At 36.3% G+C, this 25836-nt stretch overlaps 1 non-coding gene across 1 annotated transcript; it reads left to right on the forward strand.

Moving 5' to 3' along the window:
* The first annotated feature begins 20512 nt into the window (after positions 1 to 20512).
* Trnat-ggu (transfer RNA threonine (anticodon GGU)) lies at positions 20513 to 20588 on the forward strand. Its single transcript has one exon. It is a non-coding gene; the product is annotated as a tRNA-Thr (tRNA).
* The last annotated feature ends 5248 nt before the right edge of the window (positions 20589 to 25836 follow it).

Raw genomic sequence — 25836 nt, forward strand, 5'->3', positions numbered from 1 at the left:
TAGAAGGAAATTAACATTTCTAAAACCTTAACTTTATTCCTGGTATCCCAGCATAATTTCTCATTGAATCTTTAGAACTTCTGAATAGTAAATTTAGTAACTTTTTATAATTATAAAAGTAATATAGAAAATGTGGAAAACATAGAAAACAAAAAACTACTTATCACCCATTGCTTAGAGAAAAGTAATATTTTGTGTTGATCTTTTTCAATATACACGTTTACATAGACACACCATTTTAAAGAAGATTAGGATTATACCATAGAAAGAGTTTATCTGCCATTTTTCCTTAATGTTAAATCACGTTTTTATACAATAGCATTTGAACACATGGTCTCAATAGTTGCATTCTAATCTTCACATTATATGGCAAAAATTGTTCAAAAACGTTTGGATATTTATGATTGAAGTTATTTTTTGTCTGTCTAGTACACCTAACATTGCAGTAATATCTTTGTACAAAAATCTGAACTTCACATCTGCTAATTTCCTTGTGAAATTCACCAAAATAAAACTTCTGAAGAAAGAACATAAAACTGTTTCATGGCACTTGCCCATTATTTGCCTACCACAGGGCAAAAATCTGTAAATTGCTCATCAAAACAACAACTAGTGGTTATAGGACAGTGACTATTTCTCAAAATATTCACAAATGTATTTTAGCACTTTCACCAAACACTCAAAGTGAAAATGCTTGCATCTGCTTTTTATTTTAGTTATATTTTTTTTTGTTTCTACAGCTAAGCAATTTTCAGAATTTATGGTAATTCTCCTGTGTAGAGTTTTTGACTATTTTTACTTACAAGACTTGTGGTTTTCATATTGCTTAGCAAGAGCTCTTTCTACAGGATCAATCATTTGTATATTATAATTGTCTAAGTATTTTCATTTGTTTTCACAATCTGTTATTTACATTTAAGTTTGGCTTATAATGGTTTTTGATGCACAGAAGTTTAAATTTTATGTAGTCAAACACAACAATCATTCATTTTGTGGTGTTTTTCAGGACTTCTGTGCTTAAAAAGTTCTTCCTCATTCTATTATCAACTAAAGGGCTATTTAAATTTTCATTTACTTGTATCTGAATCTCCAGTGCCACCTTTTACCCTTGGCTTATTTATTTATTTTTTTTAACTCGTGTGGAATTTAGTTTAGGTATGGTGTGAGTTGAGTGCTTAAGTGATTTCTGATTACCTCCCTTTCCAGCCTTTCCACAGTACTATTGAGAAAATCACCCACTCATTTATGGCTTGTCTCTGCAAAAATCACTTTGATGTACAACTGAGCTCTAATGTCACTTTCTGACTCCTAAGCAAGTCTATCTTAACAGTGCCTATCTTATCCTCTCATTGTAAAGATTAAATCAGAATGTATAAAAAGCACTTACTTTGGTGCCCAACCCAGCACACATGCTAAATAAGTCAACAACTGGACACAAGATTCTTCCTCTGATCCATCTGTCGATTCTTTTGCTTGTGGTGTAAACATTACAGAATGTGCAATAATTGGTAAGATAAATGTCTCCAACTCTTTGTTCAAATTTTTCTTGGCTATTACCACTTATTTGCTTTTTATATAAGCCAAACTTACTTTTCATTATAGTTATTCTTCGGATGCACTTTGTCCTTAATTATTATCCCTTTGGGGGCATGCTTTATTACATAGGCCAGAACTTCCAATCAATGTTACATCCTCCACGCCCCCCAGCCCCCCACCTTTTTTTTTTTTTTTTTTTTTTTGAGACAGGTTCTCACTGAGTTGCTGAAGAGTCTCCTCAAGTTGAACTTGTGATCCTGCTGCCTCTGCATCCCAGGAATTACAGAAGTAAGCCACCACAGGAGCTATTCTTTCTTGTCTTTTAACTGATTAAAATATCAAAGCTTCAAGGGCCTCATCACTGAATTTGATGATGGCTAGGGGCTTAAAACAAGCAGTCTTTACAATATTTCAGTACTATCCTTTCATTCTTAATTTTTGAGGTTAAATACTCATATTTCCTTCCCACAAAAGGAACTGTGTTTTAAAATCTGAGTTTCCCAAATTTATGCAGCCAGCACATGGAAGCACCTGAATGCACACTCAAGTTACTGGATTACAGTGCCTCTCTATTTTCCTTGACAAACATGCTACCACCCTGTAGTAGTCAGTGTCCAACCCAAGATATGTTTTGTCCCAATCACAGCCATACAAATTTGTTGCTTAGACCTTACAAAACAAATTCTTATAAAGGTAAACCAATAGAGGATGGCTAATTCCTCAGCTCACCTGAGAAAATATAGATCATCTACTTTTATCTGTAGAAATATTTCAAAACTCATGAATGTTTCAATGGGACAGTGAATTTAGTAGAAGATGCTGGGACTTCTCCTAAGGCAACCCCCAGGCAGAAAGAGTAGAGAAGTTCCAAAGCCTTGGCCTCTGAAGCCCAAGGACCAAGGTAGAAATGGGTAGGTCTTAGAAGCAAAGGAGAAACTCTTAGAGGAAGATGGTTGAGAGTTATGAGATAAAATGAAGATAATGGGTTTTTTTTGTTGTTTTTTTTTTAAAAAAAGGTAAAAGGAGAAAGCCAAAGTAGAGTGTTTAGGGGTACCTCCTGTCCTCTTTCTTCTCCATAAAACCATTAGGGAGCCAATGCCACATATAACAAGATTGGATCCATCTGCTTTCCTTTCATGGCCACCAGCCAAGCTCTGATCCAAATGTTTTCCCTCCCCACAGCCGACAGCAGTATGGAAAAACAAGTTTGCTTCTGTTCTTCTGATCCTAAATAAATGCATGTCTTTCTGTTCTGCTTTAGGATAGCTTAACATTAGCAACTGTTGAGAAATCTATGGGAAATAAAAGCTACACATAAGAAAAATGTTGCAATTTTAGGAAGCCTCACAATGGAAGTTGACCTTTACGTTTTCCAGAAGGTAACCATCCAGGCCATCCTCCTCTTCTAGGTCCCATGTGCCCTTCTGGGGAGCAACTTCACCTACAAGGCTTTTTCCCTGCTTGCAAACCCAATACTGACTGTCCCAAACTTCTGCGAACTACAAAAACATACTGATCCTGCATTCTTCCTCCCCCACCCCCATGTTCAAAGTCAGAAGGTGCTGAGGTCATGCTGAGACCTCACCTGGATGACAAAAGGCAGGACAAAACTCACCCTCCACCCACTCTCTTCCAGTAACCAGCTTCACTCCAAGACCCTTTCCCCTCTCTTCACCCTCCAAACCCTTGTTCTTATTCTGCCCAACAGGTCAAAATCAGACACTGTGAGATAAAATTATGTATCTAAATAGAATTAGAGTAAATTAAATAGAATTAAGTCATCATAACTAAATATAGTACAATAGAATTTAAATAGAAAATATCCCATCTGCACTTCTCTTCTCATAGATCAGGTCATGTATTCACCATACCATAGTGAAATAAAAAATGTTTTGTTTTCCACCCTTGTATTAACAGTTAATAAAAATGGAAAGCAAAATCACGTGCCTAAGACTCTCACATTTTATCTTATTTGACCCACAGAACAATCCTGTAAACAGCAGGGCATGCATTACGATTTTTATTTTACAAAAGAAAAAAACAATGAGCAAAGAAATAAGTGAATTGCCTGGAGTCATATGCTTAGTATGTGGAAGAAACAGAATTCACACCGAGGACTTTCCTTGCCAAATTTAAAGTTCTTCCTATTTCCTAAAATTGACTCCCAGGGTCCAGAACCATAGGTTACTAAACGTTTACAATTTCCATTAGAGCTACAGAAGCAATCATGATTCATTTCTCAGCAGTTGTTCTCCAATAAGATTATTCTGAAGTCCACAGCAATTCCTTCCAGACTGTCCTACACGATTCTTGTTTCTGCCTTAACTGAATAATCTCTTATGGTAACAAGCAGGAAATATGGGTCAAATCATGTCTGAGTTTATAAAGGCGGGAATGCAAGATATATTACTACAACTGCTAAATAAAAATGAGTGAACATCATTTACAATAACCGTAATAAGATCTTATGAATGGTTCTTTTACATAATGACTTCCTTCCAAGATGATCTTGAATTTGTGACTTTTTTTTATATCTGATGCATTCCCTACATGTTTTCCCAGCCAGTCAATGTCTATGATAATAAGAATCATTCTATCCATTATCCAAAATGCATCTTCACCAAAGGTCTTTTTTATATTGGTATAAAAATCAAGCCTAGTTGTTAACATCATCGATATAAAATAATAAGAGTTAATCTTTGCACATGCCTGGTACTGTTCTAAAGGCCTCACAAATATCATCTCATTTAATCCTCACCTAAGACCCTATGAAACAGGTACTTTTATAATCTGCATTTAACATACAAGCAAACTGAGGCACAGAGAGAGTAAAATAATTTATCTGAAGTTACCCAGTTAATAAGTGACAGAGCCTAGATTTGAACCCACATTAGGCCACTCTAGTGTCCAAAGAATCTCAGTAATTTGCAGTTTCAAAGACTTTCGCTTAATACCAAGAATAGGGGTGAATTCAAAACCTTTCTATACCAACCAGTAGAACAAGAACGGCACCTTGAAAACTACCCTCTTAGGAGATCGTTGTTTGTGTTGTCACATTGTTTTTCCTTGAAGAGGTTGTTCTGTATTTAGTAATAATGAAACAGCGAGCCCCTGAATGTCCTCACACTGAGAATTCAAACTTCCTTGTGCTAAGGATGGGTGGGGACCACAGAAGCTCAAACTGACCTGTTTTCTGGCTAAATACAGCCTAGCTAAATCCACATATGTCTATCACCTGGCTTTGGTTTCTAAAAATTGTAACTGCCTCTGTAGCATTGGTGGAGAAACAATCTAACTGCTATTCCCCAACTTGATCAAAATGCATAAACTTCATTTTTTCATTTTAACATCATTTGCCTATTTCTTCTTAAGTGAGCGGGTTGCCAAATCTGGCCAGCCAAGATCCAGACAGGTTCCCTGGGTTGGCTGCTGGTGACAATCATGCTAATTATCAAGATCACTTATTGTTTTAATCATTTGAATGAATAAAAAGAAAGAAAACTGATACTTTCTCCAGTAATAAGAAAGAAAACATTTAGAAGAATTAGGCATTTAACATATGCCCAGCACAAACTTCATTTAACCCATTAAACAATACAGTGTAGGAATTATTATTATTCCTATTCTACAGATTAAATATCTGACACTTGAAGAGATAAATTAAATTTCCCAAAGTTGCACACTTATGTGTAAGGCAGCCTTCAACCCAAATATGTTTCCAGAGCCCCACTCTTACTCGATTGACTGCTTTCAATCTACTATACAGAAATAATACTGGTTAAATTAGAGAAAAGTAATTTGAGCAAATACTTCTCCAGTGCAACCAGTGTGGTGTGTTCCCCTACACCCACAAATGCACCCACCAATAGGTTCAAAGAAACGTCTACTGGATAAAGTTGTCTAAAAGACCTTGAGGAAAGTGAGGAGCTAGAACAATAAGAAATTACAAAGAATAATGCTATCTCCCTTACTCGTTTACATAATTAAAATTCTAGGGTTTTTTCTCCTATATTTGACATTTTATTTATATTCCCTCAAGAAATAAGCTATATAAAGCTCAAAATTACAAATCTCTGAATTTATCATTTCAAAGATACTTGAATAAATAAACTGAGATGCTTAACATTCATAGTATTTTTGCATTAGAGGTCAGGAAAATAATTCATCTCTGTCAAACCAACATTTCAGACCCTTCTGGAGTCATGTGATCCACAGTCACTTTGGGAAGAATGATGTTAACCAATTTGTTAAGAAAAGTTAAAAAAAAAAAAGCTTGTTGAACTCAGACCCGCTACTGTAGTTAGAGTAAACTATTAGAAAACTCAAAGTGGCACAAATGTTAGCAATTTTTAACTAAATAAAAAATATTTCTAAAAATCTTCTCTTTTTTCCCCCAAAAATGATATGTAAGCAATATAACAAGGATTTGTAAAGAACAAAGATAGGTACACTTATGGACCAGCAGTGGGTTTGATCCATGTACTTAGCAATACAAAAATGTGAACTTTAGCAGTCAGACAAGGGTTGTGTTTGATCATTGGGCTGGAATAACAATGTAAAATTAAAGTCAATAGCAGCAAGAGGGTGCCAAGACTTAGTCTATAGCAATTTATCAAATGGTAATGAAGAGTACAGGTTCTGGAGGAGGCAAACTTTAGGCATCACCCTGATTCTCTCTCCTACTCTTCTATGACACAATGATGATGTTGCTACCGAGAGGGTTGTCAGGATGAAACGAAATGGCGCATGTAGAATACTCAGCACAGGTGCTAAGTGCTCAAAAAGTATTAGTTGCTGCAGATGTTATCAATTTACCTCTCCTGTTTCACAGACATTTTAGGGAAACCAGAAAGTTGGAGGTTTAACTGATCTAATAATAAATACACCCAAGGCTTTTTAATTTCTTCTAAGGGATAAACCAAAGATAGAAACTATTTCTGTCTTTTTCACCACTGTATCCCCCATATCTGGCATAGTATCAGATACAATACATGCTCATTAAATTACATGCTGATTCATTATATGGGATGAATATGTTAAAAGTTATCTTGGTATACTATACACTGGAATCCTGGATGGTTGGGGGGAGGAAGGTTTTAATATGAGAGAGAAGAGAGGGCATAGAACTGAAGTTAAGTAAAATCTATTGGATTATTTTTCACATTGGAACCAACTGGACCCAGTCAGATTCTTTAGGTTAGATTCCCCCTATTACTGTATTATTTATTACATATAACAGGGAAGCCACCATTCTAAGAACTCTACACTTGTGATTTTTTATTAATTTTTTTATTTATATATGGAAAGCAGAATGTATTACAATTCTTATTACACATAGAGAGCACAATTTTTTGTATCTCTGGTGTATACAATGTGAATTCACACCAATTCATGTCTTCATACATGTACTTTGGATAATAATAACCATCACATTCCACCATCATTTCTAACCCCATGCCCCCTCCCTTCCCCTCCCATCCTCTGCCCTATCAAGGGTTCATCTATTCCTCCCACGCTCCCCCCCCCAACCCCACTATGAATCAGCCTCCTTCTATCAGAGAAAACATTTGGCATTTGGTTTTTGGGGATTGGCAACTTAGCATTATCTTCCTAACTCCATCCAGTTGCCTGCAAATGACATGATTTTATTCTCTTTTATTGCAGTATATATACACTTGTGATTTTAAATATTTGTTGGATCTTCCCCAAATGGTAAGAATTAAATTCTGCACATATTCTGCATCCATTCATTTCAAGCATGATCTTGGCCTCTACAGGGAATATGAAGAGGAATAAGATATCATCCTTTCTCTTAAAGAGCTTACTGTCTCATAAAGAAAACAAGACAGGAACAAAAATAACTCCAACACAAGGCAGATCATAGCAAGGATCACAGAGACACAGAGAGAAAGGGATCCAAAGAGAATTAAATATATCTACTTTAAGCAATTAAGACTTTATAATAGTGAAGGCACATGGGTGAGACCACTGGAAAAGCTAAATTTTGAATGGGTGAGGACACTGCAGATCAGAAGACAGTGAGGGTAACTGCCAGATAGAAAAACGGGATGATTAAGGAAAATGTGGCCACTTTGGCATTTGCAGTTTATGGGGGGTCATAAAAAGAGAATATTTATAATGAAAACTACCTGGAAAATCTGGAACATAGTGACAAACCTGTGTAAAAAATACACAGTAGGTCATTGAGCAGGAATGTGACCTAAGAAACTATTTATTCATTAGAAAGATTTATCTAGCAAAAGCATGTAAGATGGAATGTAGACAAAGAGATAAAGTGATTCAGCCTTAGAGGATTAATCCAGCCCAAAGGTCTGGCCTTTGTCCTTCCCCATCCTGCTCCTAGAAGTGATCTCTAAGCCCCTGGGATATCCTGTCTGTTAAGGGGATCTTTGTTTACCTTGAGGCTGGCTTTGGGACACACTTCTTAGTCTATGGCAACAATGTGACTAATGTTGGGGGGTGTGTGCCTCCAGCCCTACAGTATTGATTAGTGTGGTCTCTGGAGAGACAGAAGACTAAGGTTAAGCATGTGAGCAATCAATATCTGTTCTTTCAATCAAGCCTATGTGATGGAGCCTTAATAAACACGCTGGACACAAATGCTCAGCTAAGTTCTGCTGGTTGGCAAATACTCCTGTGCATTATCACACATCGTTGCTGTACACACAATTCCACTGGGAGAGGACAATAGAAGCTTAGCACCTTGATCCCTTCTGGACCCCAATGCATGCTCCTCTTCCCTTGCCTGATTGGTATCTGTATGTTTTCACTGTTATAATTCATAACCAATGATTAACACAGCTTCCAGAGTTCTGGGTGTCTTCCTTGTGAATTATAAACCTAAGGGTAACTTAGAAACCCAAAAATTGCAGTTGGTGTCAGAAAGGAGGATGAGGTTAGGGACTTCCAAACTTTACAACAACCAACAGGAAACTACTACAGTGCTGGAGAAAGTCAGGATGACCTCAAGAGCAGCAGCTAACTGCAGAGGAATAAACTACAGCTCTATAGAAAACAAACAAAAACTGACCTGATTAGATATAAGAAACTGAAAGGAGTTGGCCTGAGAGAAAAGAATGATTAGATTATTGATAAATGAAGACTGAGAAATCAGAAGGAAGACCCAGTTTGAGGAGGAAAACAAGATAAAGGAGGGGAAATGAGAAGTGAAAGATATGGAAAACAACCCTCAGGGAGAAAAGAAGGACCATGGGTCCCAGGGAGAGAAGGAAAACAATGGGTGATGGACTTTCACCATTTCCTGTTCCACATCTGTTTCCCTGATTGCCCAACCAAGATATTTGCTATAATTAAGTCTCACTAACCCCATAAAATTTAGACCCCTATAGATTGTGACCAGTTGCCATTTTCTCTCTTGAAAATGTGCCACTCCGCTGCTTCATAAAACATGGTTGATCCACTGAGATCTGTTTCTTTTACTTTCTCTTTCATGTGTTTTCAAGAAGCATGAGTGACCTCAATTCCTTCCTCCTGGGACACAGACCCTTTCCACCTTTGAGAGGTGGAGTTTGCTCCTTCACCCACAGTGAATCCTGTGTGTCCAGCACAGTGAATCCTGTGTGTTCTGCCCTTGTGGTCCCAGCCTTTAAGGGGACCAGCTGGCCTCAGTCTCTGCCTCTTTTATATGATGCCGAGCCATCATATAAAACAGCCCAGGCTGCTCTGCTGAGAGAAAGACCAAAGAGAACCACAGGCACCAGATCTGGGTGAAGAAGGCACCTCGGGCATGCAAACAGTGGGGCCTTCAGATGGTTGCAAACACCAAAGAGACCTGAGTCAAGAACACCAAGGAGCTGTGAGAGAGAATAATGCATTCACACTTTGGGATAGTTTGATTTTGTAGAGTAACAGATATTCAAATTGCAGCACAGTAAATGTAACTCAACTAAATGAGTTCCCTAGCTAATTTCTTTATTAAAAAGTTGGTGATCATCCAAGATAATGGAAAGAATAACTAATTAAAATTCAAAAAACGACCCAAAGATCTTGAGAATGTTAATCTATATCACTATAGATTATCAAAATCTGTTTACTTATCAAAGTACCTAACTTATATGGAAGGAGTCATTAAGGATAATACATTCAATCAGGTCTGTGATTGTACCTGGATCATTCTTCCCTTCATTTTCTATCACCATTTTTTCCCAGCATATTAATATATTAATCCCTTTTCACTAATTGCTGGCAAGCTCACTTAATTTTCTATTATTTGCCACCATACTAGAAGGTAAGACAGACAGACAGACACACACACACACACACACACACACACACCCCTTTTTCTTATGTTGCTTTTCCTATTCTAAAACTCTTACAAAAGACTTGAAAGTCTTGAAAACTTTAAGTTTTTCAAAAGAATATAAGGATCTTACAAAATTATAACATTTGACCCTAAAAATTGAGATGATGTGTTGGTTAACATAATAGCAAGAAACTTTTTTGGGGGGTGTTGCTAAGGATCAGACCTAGGGCCTCATACATGCTGGGCAAGCACTCTATCACTCAGCTACACCCTTGGGAAAAGGGCTTACTCTTATACCGATGGTGGGACTGTAAATTGGTGCAATCAATCTAGAAAGCAGTATGAGGATTCCTTGAAAAATTGGGAATGGAACCACCATTTGACCCAGCTATCCCATTCCTCAGTTTATACCCAAAAGACTTAAATTAGGGAAGAAAGGTGGGAGGGAAAAGGAGGGAGAATGGGAATTGTATGGAAGAGGGAAGGAGACCCCCTTCATTATACAGAATACAGGTATGACGATGTGAGGGGAAAAAAAAAAAAAGAAGAAGTGTGTCACATTAGATTGGGTAGAGAGAAGTGATGGCAGGGGAGGGGAGGGGAAGGGGGGAATGGAAGGACAGCAGAATAAAATAGACATTATTATTGCTGTGGGTATATATGTGACTGCATGACCAATATAATTCTGCAACCTGTACACTCAGAAAAATGAGAAATTATATCCCATCTGATTCAAATGTATGAAATGTCAAGATCATTGTACTGTCTTGTGTAACTAATTAAAACAAATTTTAAGAAATGGAAAAAAAAGAGCATGCTATAGGGTTATAGCCACATCGATATTTATAGCAGCAAATTTACAATAGCTAAATTGTGGATCCAACCTAGATGCCCTTCACTGAATGAATAGATAAAGAAAATGTGGTGTATATACACAATGGAATATGACTCAGCATTAAAAGAGAATAAAATCATGGCATTTGCAGGTAAAATGGACAGAATTAGAGAATATAATGCTAAGTGAAGTTAGCCAATCCCCAGAACCAAATGTCGATGCTGATTCATAATGAATGATGTTGGGGAGCATGGGAGGAACAGAGAAACTTTAGATAAGGCAAAAGGGAGGAGAGGGAGGGGGGCAAGAAGGTAGGAAAGATGGTGGAATAAGATAGATAACATTACCCTAGGCACATGCATGAAAACACGAATGGTGTGTTCACCCAGAGACATAAAAAATTGTGCTCTATTTTGTGTAATATGAATTGAATTGCATTCTGCTATCATATGTAATTAATTAGAATAAATAAAATTTAAAAAAATTTAAAAGGCTAAATGCGCACACCTGTAATTCCAGCTACGTGGGAGATTTAGGCAGGAGGCCAGCTTGCTCAACTTTGTAAGACCCTGTCTCAAAATAAAAAATAAAAAGGGTTGGAAATGTAATTAAGCATGTCAGTGTTAAGCATGCCCTGGGTTCAATCCCCAGTACCACATAACAAATAAGTCAAATGCTGAATGAATAACAATATGTGAGCAGTACCTCTAAAGCTTATAGTTGTCAACTCTGACATGAGCACATGTGACAGGAAAATAGTGGTATTTTATTATCTTTAGGAAAATGGACCCTTTGGGAGACTGATGAAGCCTCTGGAGTCCTTCTCAAAATAATGTTTTCAAAGGTATAAAAGAAAACAGGATTGTTTAAAAAAGCAAATATACTGAAATACAGTTATCAAAAAAACTATTTTTATTTTTATTTATTTATTCATTTTTTGGTACCATTGATTGAAACCAGGGGCATTTAACTACTGAGCCACATCTCCAACCCTTTTTTAAAAATATATTTTACTTAGAGACAGGGTCTTGTTGAGTTGCTTAGGGCCTCTCTAAATTGCTGAGGGACCTTGAACTCACAATCCTCCTGCCTCAGCCTCCCAAGCCCCTGAGACTAGTTGCCAAAATATTTTTAAAGTATATTTGTGATAATTTATATGCTTCATTATTAATGCATTAAATTGTATAATCTATTGATATGCATAATAGCAGCTATTTTTCCCCTCCCTAATAATGGGGATTGAACCCAGGGGCACTCTTACACTGAGCTACATCCCCAGATCTTTTTATTTTTTAATTTTGAGTCAGGGTCTCAGTAAGTTTCCCGGGCTAGCTTTGAATTTGTGATCCCCCTACCTCAGCCTCCTAACTCAGCAACCCAGGTTGCTGAGATTATAATAGACAGGTACCACAATGCATGGCTACAAACTGTAATTTTTAAATAGTTATGAGTATAAGTGACATCTTAAGATATCTCTAATGAACCTGTAATGAAATATGGAAATATTCATAATTACTTCTGGTACCAAGTCACAGTACATCCAACTGTGGTTTCTTACCTACATTTATAATTAAAGGAAAAGCTAATTTTCATTTAAAGATTACTAAAATGAGGTTATCCCCTCCCTCCCTACATCCAAGGGGACCTTGGAATTTCTATTCACAGTTATTTGGTTAAAATCTCTTGCATTAAAGCATCACATGAGTATATTGTTAATTATGCTGAATTTATAGACCTTCAAAAACATGGCACCTTTGGCGCCTGGATGATGCTAGTGTCCTGACTGAGCTTAAAACATAGGAGATAGAGCACCTGGCCTTTAAAAGCAGTGGAAATTTGGGGAAGAAATAGAGTTGAGCAGAGTTAATGCTACAAATATTTGGGGGCTATATGTCTATTTGAAGTTACGGCAGGTACTCAAGCACAAATGTGGCATGCATGCTGTCAGACTGAAGACAAACTGGGGAGAGACCCTGGAAAAGGGACAAGACCATTTTCAAGATAGATACATAGAGGTTAAGTGAAACCATGAGATTGGATAAGGGAAATTTAAAAACCTGCAAAAGATAAGAATATGAGGCAGGGCATGGTAGTGCATATCTGTAATCCCAGCATCTTGGGGGGCTAAGGCAGGTGGATCATGAATTCAAAACCAGCCTCAGGAACTTAGTGAGGCCCTAGGCAACTCAGCAAGATCCTGTCTCTAAGTAAAATATTTTAAAAAGAGCTGGGGATGTGGCTTAGTGAACCCTTGGGTTCAATCCCTGGTACAAAAAAAAAAAAAAAAAAAAAACCGATAAGAATACGATGGAGAAGAAAATCTTGGAATTTACCAAATTTAAGGCAAGAGGCAAAGGACCAAAGACAGATAAGTTTGAAAGCAATAAATGAAAAACAGTTCAAGGTTTATTTATTTATTTTTAATATTTATTTTTTAATTGTAGTTGGACACAATACCTTTATTTATTTATTTTTATGTGGTGCTGAGGATGGAACCCAGGGCCTCACACGTGCTAGGCGAGCACTCTACCGCTGAGCTACAACCACAGCACCAGTACAAGGTTTATTTAGTCCCAGGCCCTGCCAGACGAAAAACAAGGGTTTGAATCAAAGCTGTGGATTAGCTATGATATCCCATCGGAACCCATAATTCTTGATTCATTGCAATTAAAAGAATTTATAGCAAGAAGTTACTTATCAAATCAAATTGCAATTTTTAGAAAATAACTGTGTTTCCTATTTAATTTTTCCCTAAAAAATTCCACCAGAGCTGGGCGCAGTGGCGCCCACCTATAATCCCAGCTGCTCGGAAGGCAGAGGCAGAAAGATTATGAGTTCAAAGCCAGCCTCAGCAACAGCCAAGGCACTAACAACTCAGTGAAACCCTGTCTCTAAATAAAATACAAAATAGAGCTGAGGATGTGGCTCCAGTGGTTGAGTGCCCCTGAGTTCAATTCCCCAGTACAACAAAAAAAAAATTTCATCAGAGCAAATAAAGACAGGTAGTAAATTCGATGTGACATCATAATTGTCTATCTTTAAAAGGGGGGTAGAATTTGATTTTATATTTCCTTTATTATGTTTCTAGGAATAAAGTTTTATTTCTTAAAATGTTAAAAAAAAAAAAAAAAAAAAAACTACTGCCAGAAACTTCATACAGAAAGACTGAGGATCATAAAGATTATAAAGATTAAGGTTGATGAATCCTTACTGGGCAGGTTCACTGGCAAGTGGAACCTGGTATACAGTAAATCCTTTTTATCCTCATAACAACCTAGAAGTGGGTTACCACTATTATCCCCATTAAAGAAAAAGGAGACTGAGGCCCACAGAAGTTAATTAACTTGTCCAAGATCATACAGCTAAAGAATCTAGCCAGAATTCAAAGCTACATATCAAACTCTGAGGCTTTGTGATGCTGTGACAAAGTATTTGGGGTGGGGAGTGGGGAGCAGGCCGACCTTAGAGGAGGAAACATTTATTTTGGCTCATGGTTTCAGAGGTTTCAGAATAAGGTTAGTTAATTTCATTGTGTTGGGCCTGTAGTAAGACAGAGCATCGTATCAGAGAGGGCACAGTGCAGTAGAGCTGCTCATCTCAAGGAAAACAGGAAAGAGAGAAAGAAAGGCAGGGGCAGGGTGGGGGAGAAGACAAGTGATCTATACGAAGGGACCAGGGCCAAGATATACCTTTTCATAGCACATCCCCAGGGACTTACTCCCTCCAACTAGGACCCACCACCTACAATTTCCAACACCTCCCCATAATTCCATCAAATACAAACCCTTCAATGAATTAACCCATTGATGAGGATCAGAATCCTCATGATGATCCAAACACTTCCCCAAATCCCCACCTCTGAACACTGTGGCATGGGTACCAAGCCTTCACACATAAGACTTTGGGGGACATTGCAGATCCAAACAATAACACAGGCTTTTGGGCAGAACCCTCTTTGTCCACTGCTCTGAGACCTCCCATGGCAGAGAAAATACAGCCAATTGTAATAATATTTTGAATGTATTCTCAACAATATACTCTGAGTTCACTGAGTTCACTGAAATACCTAAGATTTCATTTCCAAACTTCATACTCCTTTCCACTAAGTTACCATTAATAGGTGAAAATCCTTTGAGAAACCCATAGCTTGGCAATGCAAGGTAATTTATCATCATTTATCATCATTATATTGGAAGATACTCCTTGCAAGAGGTTACTTGAGATTGTAACATTGTGGCTTAGAAAATCAGCTTCTCAAATGTTCCCTACAAACCCAACCTGCCAATCCAACATGCCTCCTTTCTGCAAGTTGCACCTGATAATGCACTGTTTTGGTGTTTTGCTCTCAGACCCCTCAGGGTTTCCAGAAAACATTCATATGCTCTCGGATTCTCTGAAGTTCTCACTTATGACTCCATGATCCTCTGCTCTACTGAGCAGAAGGGAATATCTTTACACAGTCCATGAGAAAACCTAGCTGCAGAGGAAGATTGCTAAGGAGTCCCCAGACACATGACTTCGAGGAAACAAATTATTGCTAAGGAGTCCCCAAATCAGGTCCCCCCACAACTTCAGAGGAAGCACTGGCAGTTAAAAGAAAAAAATTAAGACATCTCACAAAACTAAAATTGTAAAAGTTAAAGTTCACTCATCTTTTAAGAAAATCTCTAATATACATATAAATGTGTATATAGAAACAGACTGACAGACATATAGAAATCTAACTTGCTGAATTGTTATTAGAGCACTTTCTACTTTCTCCTCTGACAAAAAAAAAAGTGGTATGAAATAAAAATAATGAAGGTTATTTGTAGACAACTGACATAATATGCCTAGCATTCCTAATTGGTTAGGAATTTCAAAATGATCACTAAAGGGTTGGATATATCAAAATGTTTTCAAATACTATGTTTAAAACTTCTCTTCAACTTAGAGATTTGCCATTTTAGTGAAATAGTTTCTCTGCTTTTTTTCTCACCCTTTTGAAAAGCTACACTGAGCAATGAGTCACCAGGTGATTTCTTTATTTCTGAGTTCCATTTCAAAGACAAAAAAAAATACTCTTCTTTGTCTTCTCACATGTACCTGAGCTGCTATTGTTCAAGGTCACGAAGGAGAGACTATTAAAGCAAAAACTTATGCTTTCTTGACAAAGAGCTTTATTACATAGCAGTTTATGTGCATGCCAAACATTTAAGGCAATTTAAATTTTTAGTATCTCCAGAGATCAAGTTAAATGGCTGGTGAAAACTAGTTTTTTAGAGCAGCTTTCATTTCTACTTAATTTATCTGATTAGAGGGTAACAAGCATCATGTTTAAAATATCTGTTGGAGATAACTAGGATATTAAAATATTCTGTTTGCTTTATTTTTCATTATTGAATTCCTAAATAAATATCATTCAGATTCACTATCATCTACTGCTAGCTGATATTGAAAAAAACATAATGGCGGACTGTTGCCATGGTAACCCCTCTACAACCACACGTTTTCTATGGCAACCCAGGCTCCATGGAATACTAATGAAAACCCATAGCAACAGAGAGTCAAAGAGGTGATTTCTGGAAACCTAAAAGCTCATGTAACATTTATTACAAATGTTATGGATGCCCCGTCATATATTTGACAATCAAAATCAGTATTCAAAGGCATATTTACAACAAAACTTAAAAGGCATATTTGAGATAAACTGTTCTGAAAAGAATAAAAATGAATGCTATGGTATTTTTAAAAAATCTATATTGATATACTAATAAGTGAGAAAATGTGTAATTCATACTTTCAAACCACATTTTTTAATAAACTGGATATATATTTCTCAAATTGCAGAAAAAAAATAATGACATGCTACAATGTTAGATAAACCTAACAATTTAAGAACATTTTGTTTAGATTTTATTCTGTTTTATTATATTTATTATTTTATTTTACTTTATTCTTTTCCTAGTCCCTATTCTTTTCAAAATTCCAGTTATGTGATCTATGAAATCTTGTGATTTCTTTTGCAAAAGGATATTATATTTAAAAGATACAAGCCTCTATGACTCCCATTCTATCATTTACCAGCAGATGAATTTGCACAAGTCATTTAATTGAGTGTCAGCTTCTTATCTGTCAAAGGACATGATATGTGCCTCCTCCTCACTACCAATTTGCTACATAATGAGCTAGATATACATGAGCACTCAGGGAAAAAATTAAGTACATTGTCTTAGCTAAAGAAAAAAAAACATTTCTTTTTATATTTTTATTTTAAAACACTGAAGTTAATTATAAAAGTCCATATAAAAATTCATGTACATTATAAACTATTTTGGTGTACAATTATTTATTGAGCACTTACTATGCTATCGATTACTGGTGTGAAAGCAAGATGAACAAAACTGAAAAGCATAGAGGTTATTTTCTAGCTGAGAACATTACAAAATAAATCAGTACACTGAGATGACTAAGGTAAACAAAAGCACTACAGAGGAAACAATGGGAATGAAGTGATTAAAAAGGATTCATAGGAAGACATGGGCTAGTTTAGGTCAGGTTGCAGGCCAGCCCTCCAGAAGGAAAGCAAGGGACTATAAAGTATAGCTCCCAGGACAAGGAAGAGTCAGCCATGGAAGAGATGGACAGTCAAGTCATTATAAGTCCTGGAAGCAGAAACAAAGTCAATGTGCTTACAAAAGCACAGAGGTCAGTAGGACTAAAGTATAAAGAATGGGGGAAAATAACATGGTATAAAAACAGAGAGGGAGGAAGGGCCAAAGTAGGGCTCTGGTCAAAGAGGGGCATGTTGTTATAACTGTGAACAATTGGTTGGACAGGATATCAGATAGGAGGAGGCTGCAAGGTCTCCAGGTGAGAGGTAATGGTGTGACTTATGTCAGTACAGTGGCGCTGTTGATACCAAGAAATAGACATGAATGAGATGCTATGCAGGTGAAGAAAATAGGATTTGCTGATAGATTTGATACAGGAGGTAAGAATGAGGGGGGATTAGTTATGCCTCCTGGATGGCTGAGTGAGGCCACTTTCTATGGAGGGTAAGTGTGTCTTGGGCAGTAGAAAGAAACAGAGAGAAACCAGACTCTGTTTTGTATTAATTTGCCCATTAAATATTTTCCCCGTCCACAGTCATTAATTTCTTTGTTAACAGTTCATCCTACCTGATTGGTTGGTGTCCATTAACATGAATCCTATAGAAATCGAAAGATTCTCCTTTCAAAATGTGAATCAAAATTACACAAAAAAATTATAAAATCATTATAGAAATAAAACTGTAAGAGTTGATTAAATAATATGCATGTTATAATGAAATAACATAATATATATCTAAATAAATATTAAAATATTTCATTAGTGCATTATAATTAGACATAATGATGTCGTGACACATTTACATATGCACATAACTTAATTTTCTCCAATTCTTTTCCTGGTCCTTCTTCTTTCCCTTCCCCATTTCCCTTTCCCTACTTTTCTGATATTCTACTGACATATATAACATATTTTTTTTCATTAGTGCATTATGATTGTGCATAAAAGTGGGTTCATTGCAGTATATTCATGCATGCATGTAGAATAACATGGTTTATTTTGTTCCCCAGTTCTTCCCCTTCACCTTCCTTCCTCTCTCCCCTTTGGCCCACTTCCTCCCCTCCACTGATTTCCCTTCTGTTTTCATGAAATATCTTCTTTTTAATCCTTTCCATCCTCTCTAGCTTCCATAAATGAAGAAAAATATTGAACCCTTGAATGACTTATTTCTCTTAGCAACATGTTTTCCAGTTCCTCCATCTACCCCAAAATGACAAAATGACAACTCCACTGCATATATGTATACACCACATTTTTAAAATTCCTTCATCTATTAATGGATAGCTAGGCTAGTTTCATAACTTGGCTATTGTGAATTACACTGCTACAAACATTGGAATGCATGTATCACTCTAGAACGCTGATTTTCAGTTCTTTTGTATAATACTGAGTGGAATAGCTGAACCACATAGTGATCCACTCCTAGTCTTTTATGTAATCTCCAAGCTGATTTCCACAGTGATTGTACTAATCTGAAGTTCCATCAACAATGTACAAGAGTCCCTTTCTCCCCACATCCTCATTGACATTTATTATTATTTATATTCTTCTCAGTTGAGATTCTAACTGGGATGAAATGAAATCTGTGTGATTTTGATATGCATTTTCTGAATTGCATTTCCTGATTGTTAATGATGTTAAACAATAAATAAATATATGTTAAAATAACTATTTTTCCTGTGGTAAAATTCACATAGAATTCATTGTGGAAATTTTAGAAAATATTGAAAAATTTACAGAGAATAATCTTATCTCTAATCCTAGCATCCAGAGATAAAACTTGTTACTATTTTGATGAATATAAATCTAATTTTTTATCATGAAATGTTTGACTAGTTTTAGTCAAAACTACCTAAAATTGAAATTTACATTTCAAAAATGTTTAAACAAGAGCTGGGGCTATAGCTCAGTGGTAGAGCTCTTGCCTTACATGTGTGAGGCACTGGATTTGATCCTCAGCATCACATAAAAAATACATAAATTAAGATATCATATCCATCTACAATTTAAAAAAATATTAAAAAAATGTTTAAACAAGATAGAAAGTCAGAACTCTTAGTTCAATATTATCAAGTGCCTCAGTGTCTCATCTGAACCAAGGAGTCTGGTTAAAGACATAAGAGCCAGGCACAGTGCTGAACACCTGTATTCCCAGCTGCTTGGGAGGCTGAGGCAGGAGGATTGAGTGTTCAAAGCCAGCCTCAGCAATAGCAAGGCACTAAGCAACTCAGTGAGACCCTATCTCTAAATACAAAATAGGGCTGGGAATGTGACTCAGTGGTCAAGTGCCCCTGAGTTCAATCCCTAATACCAAAAAAAAAAAAAAAAAAAAAAAAACCCATAAGAACAGAAGCAGAGGGCTGGGGAGGGCAATGCTCAGTGGCCATCTTCAAACCCTGTATCTACCAAAGCACACATTCAGCTCTAAGAAAGGGAGCTTTTTTAAAAACAGCACTTAAACTTAGTGCTCTATTGCTTTGTTATTCAAACACTGCATAGTCATTTAGGTGAAAAACAAATTGTTTCTATGACCAGCAAGACACTGACCCTTTAATTATGTTTTCAGTCCCTTCTAATATTTTTCAAAGATAATCCTTACATACAGTATTTAAAATTCTATATTACTTCAGTAGAGTTCAAAATATTTGCCCTTTAAAACCTCAACTTTTAACAAAAGGTAAAGAAAATAAAAGGCTTAGGAAAGACATATTTTTGTTTAAACTACATAATGTTTATTTGATGTCAATTTTACTTTATGAATTAATTCTGTGGGAACTTCTAAAGTTTTATTTTAGGATTATCATCTCCATTAGGCATTTCCAGATAATATTGTGTACACAGATTCTATACTGAGCCCAAATATAATATTTTAAATAAAATTACATTTAAAAGTTTAATATCATGAGCTAGACAGAACAAAGTGGTAGACTGTTTATCTAAGAGAGCAAGGCTTGATTTCAATCCCCAGCACCACACACACACACACAAAAATTAATATTATTCACATGAAGTTTAACGTTTCCCCCCATTTTTTTAAGCCCACATGGGATTTTTACCTAAACTAAGGCCAGTTTTAAAAGGTATGCAAAACAATGTCATTATCAAAATGCTGGTTAAAAATAATTGCTAGCATAACTACTGAAAGAATAAAAGATAGCAAAGCTTAGATACTACATTTCATGCAATAACTATATATTAAATAAATCCTGAAAAGATACTCTCTAGATTAAAAGATATAGGTCACAAAGACTCCTTTAAAGTTATTTTTGAGGGTACAGCTCAGTGGTAGAGCACCTGCCTGGTATGCAAGAGGCCCTGGGTTTGATTCCCAGCCCTGTTAAAAAAATAAATAAATAATAACAACAACGACTAAAGTTATTTTTAAGTACTATGTCATGGCTAGGAATAATTTATTTTCTAATGATACATTGCTGGAGTTTGGTTTTTCTTTAAGCAAGCACAATGGGTCATTATCTGATAAGTTAAAACAATCAACATTTATGCAGAGGAAACTAGTGACTAGGGGATTTCAAAGCATAAAACTTTTTTAATACTGCATAAATATTTAAGCAAACAGAAACAAATGTAAAGATTCAGATACAAAACATTGTCATGATTTGTTTCCTTAAATTTTAACTAGCCAATCCAATAAAACTGAACAAAGATAAAGGAACTGATCTGTGAGGGCTGGAGTGGAAGAGCAGGCAACATCACTCCACTGCCTTGATGCTTTAGATAACTGTTGGTAAAAATTACAACGTACAACATGGTAAAATGAATCACTGACAGAGGTGATTCCTGGAAGTCCCTACCACCCAAGGACCCAGATCTGATTCTCTCCACTTTTCTCTAATTTTCAAGTGTTCATTTTTCTCTTAACAACCATGCATGCCACTGAATGTCAGCTATTGCTTTAGACTAACAAATTTTGCCAGTGATGTCTGCCTTAGGATCAAATACTAAGGAGAGCATATTTTAACATCAGATGAGTGAAGAAATAGAATATGAGTTGCATGAAACTCTTCTAAACTCTAGTGCTTTGATTGAAATAAGACATATATCTCGACTATAATAGAGTCTGCACTGAGTTCAATTATGTAACTATTTGAGTGGGGAGTGTGCAGCTGCCATGTATTTGCTCATTCCCTGTAACAACCTTTACAACCTACAGAATAATGTGGAAGGCTTGGAATTTACTTTGGAAGATTTTTACTTTCTATTTCTGTTTGGGTTTTTTGGTTAGTCTATGTGGTTGAACTGAAATCTCTAAAGGCACATGGCAATTCAACAAGAGGGAAACAATAAAAGATTTTCAAGTATTACAAAATTCTTGTACAAACAAACTTCTATTTCTGATTTACTCCCTGAGTACAAAACTTAGCTAATAAGGAACATGATTCCAGAATATTATACCAAGTTTGATCATACTATGGGGAGCTCAAGCATTCCTAAAATGTTAATAACACAGGGGTCAAACTTCAGGCATATCCCCCATCCCTATTGTGAGAGGTGGGGGATATGCCTGAAGTTGAGATATATATCCCCCATCCCTATTGAGAGAGGTGGGGGATATGCCTGAAGTTGAGATATATATCCCCCATCCCTATTGAGAGAGGTGGGGGATATGCCTGAAGTTGAGATATATGTCTTATTTCTAAATATGTAGTTGAGATATATGTCTTAGTATTTCCCCAACCTACTCAACACTACCAGACTGTCTGTGGGAAGACCCTCATTATGCATAGAGGTGACACCTAAATTCTGGTTACCTATCTGTAGAGGGTGGTCTTTCTGAGACTTCCTCAGATTCTCCATGTACTGATTTACCTGTAATTTTAATAAACTCAAGTAACTGGAGTTCCAGCACCAATCATACTACAGTTAACAAAAACATGAGAGCAGCAAACATACCTCATGGAAAAGTCTATGTAAAATTAGAACAGTCTGAAGTAGAACTCAGGCCCCCTCTTTTGAAGGACTGGCAGTCAATAGTTTCTGAACACTGTGTCAATTTATAGCCAGCTTTATACTAGTGGCTCCAAATAGTTTCTAGAACATTTCAAATATGCTCCCTATACAAGTAAGACTTCAAATTATGAGGAGGCATTTGCTCAAAATGCAAGCACAAGTATGTTATTCAGGACTCAGAATGTTCCGAGTCATTTTTAAAAAATTATTATGTTTAAACCCAAAATATCTCACTAAAAGCTCATTTGAAACAAAAATATCTGAAGTATCAGATTAATAATACTTTAAACAAATATTATAATACATGACCTCAGACACCCTTTCCTCTCATCTCACATTGCAGCATCAGTAAAAGCCTTAGAATTATAGCAAGAGTAGAAATAGAAAGAGGCCAGTGATATCCACAATCAGGACAGCTATTCTGATTTTAACTTTTTTTTTTTCTTTTTTTCAGTTCTAGGGATTGAATCCAGGAATTTGCATATGTTAGGAAAATGCTCTACTACTGAGCTACATCTCCAGTCTTTTTTTTTTTTTTTTTTTTTAGTTTCGAGAGAGGGTCTCTGTAAATTGTTGCCCAGGCTGACCTCAGAACTTGTGATCCTCCTGCCTCAGTCTCCTGAGTAGCTGGGATTACAGGCATGCACCACCACACCTGGCTTCAAGGTTGCTTAAGAAAGTATCTGACACAGCTGGATGTGATATTGCACTCCTATAATCCCAGCTACTCAGGAGGCTGAGGCAGGAGAATCATAAGTTCAAAGCCAGCCTCAGCAAAAGTGAGGTACTAAGCTACTAGGTGAGACCCTGTCTCTAAATAAAATACAAAAAAAAAAAAAAAATAGGGCTGGGGATGTGGCTCAGCGGTCAAATGCCCCTGAGTTCAATCCCCTAATAATCCCCCCAAAAAGGAAAAAAGTATTTGGTACACGTTTAAGCACTTTAAAAGTGAAACATTTATAAAAGTATTTGACACCCATTTAAGCTCTTTAATAATGAAACATCTCAAGTTTAAATAACTGCCATACACTTATGATATATGAAAAAAATAGCCCAATATATTTAAATAAGAAATGAAGTTGACACATCATACTAAAAAGAGAAGTAGTTAAAAATTAGTATTATGCTTATTAATGTTTGCTGGCCAGCTGAAAACTTATATTATTACCTAATATAGCTAAATGATGCTTTTAATAAGAAACAAATTTACTTTATATATCTATGATGAAGGAATTTGTTTTATCGTTCTTTTTAACTTCTTGTTTTGAACCCTTGCCTATACACTAAAGCTTAAATGTTGTAGACAATACAAAGGCCATTTCATTAATCTAGAAGCAGAGGTCCAAAGGGCTAAGAGACTTGACCAAGATCACTCAACCTATTAATCTTGAGCCAGCCTGAAAACAGATCCATCTCCAAAGTTTCAGCTCTACTATGTCTTTGACATTGTTTCCCTTCTTCTTTTATGTAATGGCTACATTTTGTTTAAAGAACACTGGGTTTTACAGAACAAGAAACTTATGATTTGCACTTTTTCTAAGAAAGCAGATGGACAAGATTAGACCTTAACCCCAAGAAAGCCTGAGTTAATAAAAGCCAGTACAGAGAGAACATCCATCCAGGAAAAAACAGATCTTGTGTTTAGTTCAAGGAAGACCGCTCCCGGCAGGGATTTGCCCACACAGAAGTACAGTACCTGCTGTTTAGAAGACAAGAGGGAATCAAACCTATTGAATTTACAAGAATAGAGGAGGCCTCAACCTGCTCTCTTAAAAAACAACAAAAAGTGGCTGTTGCAGTATTTAGCTGCTGAGTGTTAACTCTCAGATGAAATGGGACCCATGATATGAAAAGATTTTGGAAACCATTGTTAAAGAGTGGGAGAAACAAAGTGGATGAGAAGTTGGTTTTTACAGTATCCCTTGGAATGTAGAATGAGGGAGGCTGGGGTGTGCATTTCCCTTGCTCAACACCATGCAGAGTGCTCCACTGCTTCCTACTTTCAAATCTTGCTTTATTCCTTACCATCTTCTTGCTCCACACATACCCTTCATACCAGCTGTTTCACATTCCTGTCACTTTAATCCATTCATTCCATCTAAACTTTTTTTTTAAAATCTCCTTAGCTTTGTTATAAACTGTACATCTTCAAATAGTTAGTGGAACCTTCACCTTTGTGAGGTTCTCCTAAGCAAAATTTGATCATCCCTTCCTCCATACTACTAAGTGTCCTGCAATTTTTCACACGGTTGATACATCACTGTCTCTCTCCATCCTTTACCTATCTGCCCTCTAGGAGAAGAAGCTATGCCTATTTCTTCCAGGCAACAGACCTCACAGATTAATTGCCTTCAGTATGTGTTCACTCAAAGAAAAAAATACATGGTGCTGTTGAAGGTGTGGCAAAATGAGCATGCTCAGACATGGATGAGAAATTGATACAATCTTCCAGGGAGGCATTTAGCAATACATTTGTGAGTCTTAACATTCTCAAATCCTTTGACCCATTTCAAGATACATATCACAAAAATTAAACCAAAGATTCAGATTCAAGAATTTTTAACAAAGTCTTCTTTGAAATAGTGAATAGCCAATTCCCCCAAAACAAATGCTGAATGTTTTCTCTGATATAAGGAGGTTGATTCATAGTGGGGTAGGGAGTGGGAGCATGGGAGGAAAAGATGAACTCTAGATAAGACAGAGGGGTGGGAGGGGAAGAGAGGGGTCATGGGGTTAAAATGATGGTGGAATGTGATGGACATTATTATCCAAAGTACATGTATGAAGACATGAATTGGTGTGAATATACATTGTATACAACCAGAGATATGAAAAATTATGCTCAATATGTGTAATAAGAATTATAATGTGTTCCGCTGTCATATATAAATAAAAAATTAATTAAACAAAGAAATAGTGAAAAATTGGAAATGAGTGTAATATTTTTTAAAAGAGAGTTAAGTGAATTATAGAGCCTCCTCAGGATGGAATAATATATCATACCTGATAACATAGGGGATAACTTAATGATATACTCTAAAATGAAATATTTATAAAATGAGTCCCACAATAGTCTGACTTAATTTTTCAGCCTTACAATGGCACAAAAGCATACCCATATAAGCATTCTGGTCTTCTACTTTTTCAGTATAGTATTCAAGAAACTAATGAGCTACCTAATATTTTACTATAAAATACACTTGGTGTCAGGTGCTTTTGCCCAACTGTAGGCTAAACTAAATTTTCTGAGCACTTTTACAGTAAACTAGGCCAAGCTCTTATGTTCAGTAAGTTAGATGCATTAAATGTATTTTAAACTTACAATATAATGGTTATAATGGTTTTATTGGATGTAACTCCAATGTAAGTCATGGTTCTCTGTATAATATTTCTTATTTCTGCTTCCAGTCTTACAGAATTAACTGCTATAATAATAATAATTTCCTTTCTGCTGTAAAATAGCAAAATATATGTAACAGTTTTTTGGGGCATTAGAAAACAAACAGTACTGAACTGTGATCCCTGAGTGAAGGTGGGAAATTGAGGTCAGCCCTATTATTGCCCCAATTCATTCTCTGGGGGCAGTTTCACATTGCAGTGCAGGAAGGAGGAACCCTAACAG

Source organism: Callospermophilus lateralis, chromosome 15 (assembly GCF_048772815.1).
Source record: "Callospermophilus lateralis isolate mCalLat2 chromosome 15, mCalLat2.hap1, whole genome shotgun sequence".
In the NCBI taxonomy this organism is placed as follows: Eukaryota; Metazoa; Chordata; class Mammalia; order Rodentia; family Sciuridae; genus Callospermophilus; species Callospermophilus lateralis.